This window comes from Oncorhynchus gorbuscha, linkage group LG12, assembly GCF_021184085.1.
Source record: "Oncorhynchus gorbuscha isolate QuinsamMale2020 ecotype Even-year linkage group LG12, OgorEven_v1.0, whole genome shotgun sequence".
Lineage (NCBI taxonomy): Eukaryota > Metazoa > Chordata > Actinopteri > Salmoniformes > Salmonidae > Oncorhynchus > Oncorhynchus gorbuscha.
The window spans coordinates 67,664,808-67,675,139 of NC_060184.1; the positions used below are offsets into that span (position 1 = coordinate 67,664,808).

At 40.7% G+C, this 10,332-nt stretch overlaps 1 long non-coding RNA gene across 1 annotated transcript; it reads right to left on the bottom strand.

The window, feature by feature from the left end:
* Window positions 1-2,998: 2,998 nt before the first annotated feature.
* On the bottom strand, window positions 2,999-4,190 carry LOC123991290. The gene is made up of 3 exons (XR_006830776.1): window positions 4,045-4,190; window positions 3,544-3,658; window positions 2,999-3,240 (listed from the first exon to the last, which is right to left on the bottom strand). It is a non-coding gene; the product is annotated as an uncharacterized LOC123991290 (long non-coding RNA).
* Window positions 4,191-10,332: the final 6,142 nt, after the last annotated feature.

The following is a 10,332-nucleotide window of genomic DNA, read 5'->3' on the forward strand; positions in this document are numbered from 1 at the left end:
ACCTGAGATAAGAGATCCATCACACACGCACACATTTTGACTCAGGCACAACGGAAATGTGCAATAGAAAAAGGCCAACAGTGTGTGTGTGTACATGGGGCAGAGGGGTTCCTACTATGAGGTCTGACCTCAACCAATCAAACAAACCATCTGACAGATCTAATGCCCATAAACACATCTACTGTCCCAAAATGGATCATTAAACACCCAATACACACTAAATCACAAATTAAGTGTCTTCGTAGCTGTCTACATATCACCACAGACCAAGGCTGGCACTAAAACTGCACTCAATGAGCTGTATTACTCCATAAACAAACAGGAAAACACTCATCCAGAGGCAGTGCCCCTAGTGGCTGGGGACTTTAATGCAGGGAAACTTAAATCACTTTTACCACATTTCTATCACCATGATACATGTGCAACCAGAGGGACAACAAATTCTTGACCACCTTTACTCGACGCACAGAGAAGCTCTACCTCGTCCTCCGTTTAGCAAATCTGACCATAATTATATCCTCCTGATTCCTGCTAACAAGCAAAAATTAAAGCAGGAAGCACCAGTCACTCGGTCTATAAAAAAGTGGTCAGATGAAGCAGATGCTAAACTACAGGACTGTTTTTCTATCACAGACTGGAACATGTTCTGGGATTCTTCCAATGGCATTGAGGAATACACCAGTCACTGGCTTCATCAACAACTGCATCGAGGACGTCGTCCCGACAGTGACTGTACGTACATATCCCAACGAAAAATATGTACGTACAAAATTGTCAAAGACTCCAGCCACCCTAGTCATAGACTGTTCTCTCTGCTACCGCATGGCAAACGGTTCCGGAGCACCAAGTCTAGGTCAAGAGGTTTCTAAACAGCTTCTATCTCCAAGCCATAAGACTACTGAACATCTGGTCAAATGGCTACCCAGACTACTTGCATTGCCCCCCATAATAATTACCTCGACACCGGTGCCCCTCACACATTGACACTTTGTACCGGTACCCCCTGTATATAGCGCCGCTATTGTTATTTACTGTTGCTCTAATGATTTGTTATTCTTATCTCTTACTTTTTTCTGGATTTTCTTAAAACTGCATTGTTGGTTAAGGGCTTGTAAAGTAAGCATTTCACGGTAAGATCTACACCTGTTGTATTCGGCGCACGTGACAAATAAAACGTAATTGTATTTGATTTAAACTGACCATAACTCACAAAACTACATCCATTACCCCAGTCAGAGGTCACAGCTTTCCATCCTCCCTCTCATCTGCTGTCTACTCATCACATTCCTATCCTGCTTCTATAATTACTCCCTCTTCTATCATCCTTCCTGTCTGTCTGATCTGGCTGTGTTGGTGCACACACATACATACACACCTGTATCCTCTCTGGGTGTGTCTCTCAGACAACCACATAAAACAGACCCAAAATATCCCAGACTTCTACACAACAGCATGGGACACCGCTTTAAAATGAAAGGGCAGACTATTAACCACATACCTTCCCCAAACACACACGCTTACCTCACAGCCAGAACTCTCTACAGGAAACCCCAGCCCTTCCCGTTGGGGGGAGAGAGGGAAAGGGGTGGAAGACACACACTAACATTGAACCCCCTACATACACAGACCTTGGCTAAGGCAGCCTGCTGGGGGTAGAACATGGAAGCACTGAGAGCCATCAACCACACAGGAAACACCAGCCTCTTCACCCTGGAACCTAGAGAGACTGGTACGGTATTCACACCCCTTGACCTTTTCCACATTTTGTTATGTTAAAGCCTGAATTTAAAATTGATTTTAGATCGATTTAAAAAAAACGTTTTTTCTATTGAACAATAATTATATGAAGAGTGCCTTGGTCCTCCTTTCTTTTTGATATCCCATTTTCTGATTGGCAGAGTTACAGCTTTGACATAAATCTGCTTGAAAATCAATGGCAAGACCTGAAAATGTTTGTCAAGGTGATTCTAACATGTATTGACTCACGGGGTTGAATTCTTATCTAAGCAAGATATATATATACATGTTATGTTTTATAAATGTTGGAATTTTTCTTCCACTTTGTCATTACAGTATTGTGTAAATCGTTGACAAAAAAAAAAAAAGACAATGCAATCCAGTTGATTCCCACTTTGTAACAACAAAACGTGTAAAAAGTCAAGGAGTGTGAATACTTTCTGAAGGCACTGTAAATGTCTGTGCGTGTGCACATTACCTTTGGCCAGGTACAGGCCTAGGAAGCCAGAGAAGCCAACCACGCCGACTCTGGGATAGAGGTCAGGAGGATCTTTGAGGAACTCGTACGTCTGTGTGTCTGTGTGTGTGTGTGTGAGAGAGTCTGAGAACACAATTCAGTATGCATCCATAATATGAAAGTATCAGGATGATGTGTGTCTCCTCACCTCTCACTGTCCTGATGGAGGTGCTCACAGTGGGCTCTACAATCCTGTAGACTTCCTGTTCCACAGGATATGACATCAAGGAGAGGAGAGAGAGAACCTTAATCTATGCTTCAGTATGTCCTTTCCCAAAATTGAAAAGGGACAGAAAGCTCAATGTGTGTTAGTTATGCGCGGGTTGACTCATAAAGCGCCATCCCAGTAGTTATATATGCGAGGAGGGCAGATTTAAGGTCATTTATTTATTTGACATTTATTTAACCAGGAAGGGCTCATTGAGATTCAAATCTATTTTTCAAGAGCACCCTGGCCAAGATAGGCAGCACCAAGTCATTACAAAAAAATAACAGACAGACATGAAAAACTACAAGTCATCCATTGAATTCACAAGAGTATAAAACAGCAAATTAAAAACATTGACAAGTCTAGGAATCAGCCTCAAAATCCTTCATCAGTGATTTAAAAACACCAATCGGGACAAATTCTTCCAGTTTAAAAGTCTTTTGTAAGGTGTTCCAAGACGGTGTCGCAGAGTAAATAAAAGCCCTTTTACCAATTTCAGTTCGGACATTTGGAACAGTTAGCAGGATAAAGTCCAGCGAATGAAGAGAGAGTACCCACCACATTTCTGAACAATAAAAATGCACAAATAAAAAGGTAGTAAACCCAAAATGGCTTTGTAAATAGAAGAAATACCAGTGACTGAGTCTACGAGTGACTGACACTGGTCGGTGAAAAGCTCGGCCCATTTCCTCAGCTCGGCCACACCCTGTTCCACTGGCCCCGCCTCTCATTCCACTTACTTGAGCTGGGGCTGTGGAGTAGTGTAGAGGGACGGGAGCTGAAACACACACACACTTTAATCCAGCAGACTACGTTGTCCTGTCAAATAAATGTAATCTGCAAAGGCCCGTGTGGGGGCCAACACAAACACCAAAACAGACATTATTAGCAGATAAGATCTGTCCATTCATATCTGGGTCGTAGCCAGAAATTCATTGTTGGGGGCCAACAGAAATGTGGGCATGCCTGGCTCCCCAGTTGGTGGGCCTGTGTCCACCCAGGCCCACGCCCCTGCTTCACATAACTGCCACATGTGTTCCTGGACAGGACATTAGAGGGACAGTAAAGCCATACTAGCTACCTCTTCAATACTGAGACTCAGAGCTGCCAGTTTCTCCTTGACCTCTCTAGCGGCCAGGACAGCTGCAGTCCGTCAACAAACCCAGGACACCTGACACAGCGGCAGACAGCAGAACCTGGCAGCAGACAGACACATCGTGAGGAGGACCGTTACTTTATGGTAAATGTATGGCAGGAGTCAGGACATTTATGGCAGGTATTTGAGAGTAAGTTACACTAAAGTTAACATGAGGTGAATGTTCTGCTCAAAATAAAGAATAAAGCTATTAGTCTAGGACTGCTAAAAAAAAAAAATACTGTTTCGTCCAGTCATGTCATAGCCATAGTTATGTCTAAAAGAGAAGACGTTTTGCTAACGTTTCAGCCAATGCTCAGCCCCACCACCATCATCACGCTTTACAACGGTATTATTACTGTTGTAATACTGTAGTCTGTCATTAACTACGAGTGTAAGTCTATAATAACCCGAATGCATCTTACAAGAATACAGTTGAGCCATTACCAGTTTCCCAAAGTTTCCTGCCTAGTGACTTTTGTTTTTGTACAGCGACTCGAACGGAAAAAAACATTAGATTCGACCATTTTAGAACGATGTGCATCTCAACAGCGACATCTGGTGGCACACTATAGTCAGCATCACAGGTTAATACACGACACACACACACACACCTTTCCCAAACACACCAAATCACCGTTTCTCAAACTCGGTCCTCGGGACCCTAAGGCGCCTAAGGTGTTGTTTGCCCTAACACTACACAGCTGCATAAAAGTACGAAAGAATGATGATTATAGTTGATTACTTGAATCAGCTGTGTAGTGCTAGGACAGAAACCAAAACGTGCAGCCCTTGGAGTCCTAAGGACCGAGTTTGGGAAATCCTGCACTAAATTAACCACAAAAGGAAAGCTGAACAGTATGAACATTTATTTCTGGATAGAAATTACAAAGTGTTCCAAATAGCAGTCTACTCAGATTATAGTAAATACATTGTTTATCTATTCATTTTTTTTTTTTGTCAAATAGTCATCATACAGGGTATTTTTATCCTCAATATTCAATTATTTTATCCTACTGAGACTGAGGGCTGATGAAGATTAAATGCTGAGCAATGACAGACATACAGATAGACAGGCAGGCCATGTCCAAAATAAAAACAGCAGGAGTAGTAGATACACATGTTGACCAGCAGAGGGAGACAGCAGTTTGAAGACAGGAGTTTGGCATAATATGTGCCCTTTGGCCAGACGCATGCTATTCCTGGACCCAAAAACCGATTTCAATGGAGATTCTCTATTGCACATTGCTTTTTAGTCCAGAAGCAGCCTTATGTCTGGGAAACCAACTGGACCTTAGAGTTCAAGATATTGATAGTAATTTTCACATGAGAAAATATACATTGATACAAAACAAACAGAGATGATGACAGAAGACCATATTAAATCTAACCTGCCTTTGTGATGTGTAAACTGAGACTTAACATGACTGCCTACAGCACACACATATATTACTCGGTCAAATGGAGACATCTACCTGCTATTTATTCAGTACCGCAAACCGCTCTGAGACTATCTGACTATGTGGGGAAAGGTATGTTTGTAAGCTACTGCATAAATACTGCACTTGGGGGTTTTACTGAATAAAACCATGAATGTAGGCAGGATAATGTTGCATAGAGGAGAGGAAGGAGACAAGAGGGAGAGGTATAGCACAGAACAAGTGGCACAATCTCTCTCTCTCTCCCTCTCTAAAAGCATCAAAGACCATGACCTATTGCAATGCAAATTATAACATCATATTCTAAACCACAATCACACCAAGTTACCTGGTGGTGGATGAGTGTTAGATAAACACACATAAAACAGGCTGACAGACAGAACTGCAGAATAATGTGTTTTAGCCCTTTTCATTGTTGCTCATGAAAAGAAGAATGAGATAGAGATGAGCAGGTTCATTCGCTGCAACTGGCTCAGTCAGACAGAGACAGACAGGACTAAGGTCAGGGTAGGGTTTCACAAAGTAGGATGAATAAGTAAGCCAGATAACTGACGCTCAAGATATCAACTCTTGATTAGAAGGCAAAAATAGTTAATGGTGTTGCATTACTGGGAGTATTGAGTAAGGAACACCATGTCCATTTCAAGTTCATCTTTAATGTAAACTCATCTTATTTTTCTGTATCAACTTTTTATTTTATTTATTTTTTAATTCAAAAGTTGTTTCTAGTACATTTGTGGCCAACACCCTAATCCTACCTTGCAAAAAAAAACCTTCAGCAGTCAGTCACAGTAACACTCAAAGCAGACAGAGTTAACGTCAATAAATCAAGTGTAATCTTACATACAGTACTGCCAGAGAGACCAGGACCTTAACACTTCTGTCATCCCTGACCAGGGTCGGCTCTAGCCTTCTGGGCGCCCAAAGCGAGATTTGGTTGGGCCCTAAGTGAGACTTGTAGGGCTTACTTCAAATTCTTGCTAGTAACAAACATTAGCGCAGCTTGCTAGTCAGCTTACATTAGGTACAACCGACACAAGCTAGTGCCACCTTGTGGCCTGGAGTATTTAAACTAAGCAAATCGGAGGTAAAACTGTTCGATGTGAACAACAAAAACATAACTGCAGACACTCTGAGCAGAGGTGCCCCCCTGGAGGTCAAGGCCCCTGGGCACACGTGCCCTACATGCCCGGTCAGTATTTGGCCATGATTTCTACAGGTTTAGATGACTGGATAGACTTCCAATCAAAAAAATATTAGCTGACATGGCTAATTTGAGTGAATAAAACGAACCAGATTTCCATCTAACCTTTTTATGCGAGTAAGGTATGTTGGATTAAAAATGTCAGGACAGCCTGATGGAAACAGAAAATTGGTCAGTAAACTTTCCCAATGTCGACAAAACCAAATATGTTAGATATGGTGGGACCTTTTATGAGCAAATATTAATATAATAACCATCATATCTTAGTAAACTTGGAGTCCCGCTATGACATGTTGTGTGGTCCTCTCACTACAACTCGTCAGGAAACAGTTTATTAGGCTACAGATTAAATAAGTTATGATGAACTTCACAGGGTGGTGAACACGCAGTGATGAGCTTGATGCTCCTTTCCAATAAATAATCGAGGGTCTTATTCTGGTGACATGATCATCAATGCTTGGCTGCCATTTGTCAAATACAAATAATCCACAATTTGATCCATAATAATCTCATCAAGTAGGCCAGGGATGGGAAACTCCAGTTCTCTGGGGCCTGATTGGTGTCAAACTCCAGCCCCAGCTAACACATCTGACACCAATAACTAACTAATCATGATCTTCAGTTTAGAATGGAATTAGTTTTATCAGCTGTGTTGGCTAGAGATGAGGAAAATTACACTAGTCCAGCCCCTGAGGACTAGAGTTAACCATCCCTGATGTAGGCTATACCAACAATGTACTGGCGAGCTGTTGGCTAGAGCACACGTGTCAGTACCAGAGTGGGCACACTCGATATATAGAGCAACATGTTTTGTGAGAAAACCTTCAGTAGAGTTGAAATGTGATGGAAACACATTGAACTTCTATATTTTTTAATTGTATTCGGTACATGGGAATCTAAACGCAAAAGGCATTTGTATGTGTACTATGTCATCACGCACAGCCTTTTAACTGCAAAGAGTCAATTTCATGGAAACACATCTCTGGTGGGAAAATGCAGTATATTGTTTTTACGTGGATTTTAGAATATATGAAAATCTGTCGCCAATTGGATGGAAACCTAGCTAGTGATGATAAAACAAGAGGAAACTTGTTTGCAACTTGAGCATTCTATTATTCTCGTAACAGTAAGTTGAGAAAGACTTGAGTTCCTAAAAAATATATATAGTTTCTTAAACTCAGTCCTGAGGTCCTCCCTGAGTGCACGTTTAGTTTTTCCCCCTAGCACTACAGCTGATTCAAATCACCAACTCATCACCAAGCTTTGATTATTTAAATCATCTGTAGTGCTATGGCAAAAACCCAAACATGCAACCGGAGGGGGGGCAGGACCAAGTTGGGGAAACCTTGACCCAAGTGACCGCTTTGCCTGTAGCCGGCCCTGTTCCTGACCTCTGACATGGTTCTCTCAGTCAGCAGATCAACAGTGTTATTGCAATGTAGTCATGACAGCAATAAATCCATCACCATGATCATCCTCTACGTCACTAAAAATTTACTTTGTCACATGCCCACTAGTATGATGTGTGCATACTTTTTTCCCTCATTCATTTATCCACACACACACACACACACACACACACACACACACACACACGCACACACACACACGCACACACACACACACGCACACACACACACGCACACACGCTCCAGATCCCCAGACTCAGAGAGGGGGTTACAAAGAAACTGCATGACATCACATGGTGGAGAGACAGAGGGTTCAGAGGACTGTAGGTTGAAACTGAATCATAATAATTACAACAATATGAAACTGACCTCAGTCCAAAATAAACCAGCTAAATCATGAAAAACATTTTCTCAATATTTTTCCATTTCTTCTGAGAAAGATAATTTTGAAAATGATCAGCTTGAGTTACCCACCACCACTGATCACAAGTGAGTCTACCTTTTCTGCCTGTGAGTAGGACAGATTACTATGGCATGTTTAGTCTCGTACAACAGTGACTAGGGTCTAGTTTCAATGCAGGACTCTTTTGGCAAAGAGGAACTATGTCACTGTCAACATCACTACTTTCTCTGTTTTAAAAAACAACTAAATAGTAGCTAGCAAAATGGAAATTATGGAAGCTGTTTTTAAGAAGTGCCTTTTGCAAGTGGCTAGTTTGCATGAACTACCTTAACGATAAAAACATTTGAATTGAACCACTTTTTGACAGAATCCCTTTCGATTTATACAAAAAGTTCCATACATGTTTGCCCATGAAAGAAGTGGTCAGGAAGTGTCTTTTTGGACCTGAAAAAGCATTTCGCTACACCCACAATAACATCTGCTAAATAATGTGTATGTGAGCAATAAAATGAGATTTGACTTTAAAGGTGCTGAAAATTGACCAATTGTGCATACTCCACCATACCATAAGACATCCATGTCTTCTTCACTGGAAAAGAGAAACAGTTGAATTCGATATCATTTAAAAGCTTACCTACAGTGATGAAATAATAAAATAGTTTGACAAAAAATAAATTATTTATTTTAAAGCATTATTTTAAAAAAATCATAAATTACTATTGTTTTTACATTCGCATATGTTGTAGCTTAGGCCCTATTTCACATGAAGTTGTTGTGTTGTGCCCACCATCGGTTGATAAACCGCATGCTCTTAAATACAGGGTGGGTGTCATTTCAATCATAGAATGGACCTATCCCTACAGACCACTGCAATTTAGATGGTACACCATTGAAATTGAAATTTTTTTACTTCTAAATTACCAGCCCGTCTACCCACCATCAAATGTCAACTTAAAATGGTCAAATCTATTTTATTATCCATATTTCTATGATTTAAACAGGTTTTCTATGGATGATTGACAGTATAACTTATAAATATATTCCCATTCAAATCAACATGTGGACATCTTTGTGGTACCATTCAAAAGTTAACATTTCAATTTTTTCTAAATTTTAGTACTTTTATCAGCCCAAACATGACACTCAATCTGCATTCAAGAGCATGTTCTCAACAGATGGCGGTCACAAAGCCTTAGAGGATGTCAAATAGGGTCGAAGCTAAAACATATGACTAGGAGTGTACGTGTTTTTAGATCATTTATGTTCAAATTAAGAAAAGTTATTACCCCCAGAAATGATAAAATAGCTTGACAACCCTGTTTGTAAGCCTTTAAATGATATACATCTCAATAGTTATCTTTTCCAGTGATGAAGAAGATATGGGTGTCTCATGGTATGGTGAGGTACAGTTGAAGTTGAAAGTTTACATACAATTAGGTTGGAGTCAATAAAACTCGTTTTTCAACCACTTCACAAATGTCTTGTTAACAAACTATAGTTTTGCCAAGTCAGATAGGACATCTACTTTGTGCATGACACAAGTCATTTTTCCAACAACTGTTTACAGACAGATTATTTCACTTATAATTAACTGTATCACAATTCCAGTGGGTCAGAAGATTACATACACTAAGTTGACTGTGCCTTTAAACAGCTTGGAAAATTCCCAAAAATGACATCATGGCTTAAGAAGCTTCTGATAAATGCTGTCAATTAGCCTGAGTCAATTGGAGGTGTACCTGTGTACGTATTTCAAGGCCTACCTTCAAACTCAGTGCGTCTTTGCTTGACATCATGGGAAAATCAAAAGAAATCAGCCAAGACCTCAGAAAATAAATTGTAGACCTCCACAAGTCTGGTTCATCCTTGGGAGCAATTTCCAACCGCTTGAAGGTACCACGTTCATCTGTACAAACAATAATATGCAAGTATAAACACCATGGGACCACGTAGCCATCATACCGCTCAGGAATGAGATGGGTTCTGTCTCCTAGATATGAACGTACTTTGGTGCAAAAAGTGAAAATCAATCCCAGAACAACAGCAAAGGACCTTGTGAAGATGCTGGAGGAAACCGGTACAAAAGTATATCCACAGTAAAACAAGTCCTATATCCATATAACCTGAAAGGCCGCTCAGCAAGGAGGAAGCCACTGCTCCAAAACCACCATAAAAAAGCAAGACTACGGTTTGAAACTGCACATGGAGACAAAGATCGCACTTTTTGGAGAAATGTCCTCTGGTCTGATGAAACAAAAATAGAACTGTTTGGCCATAATG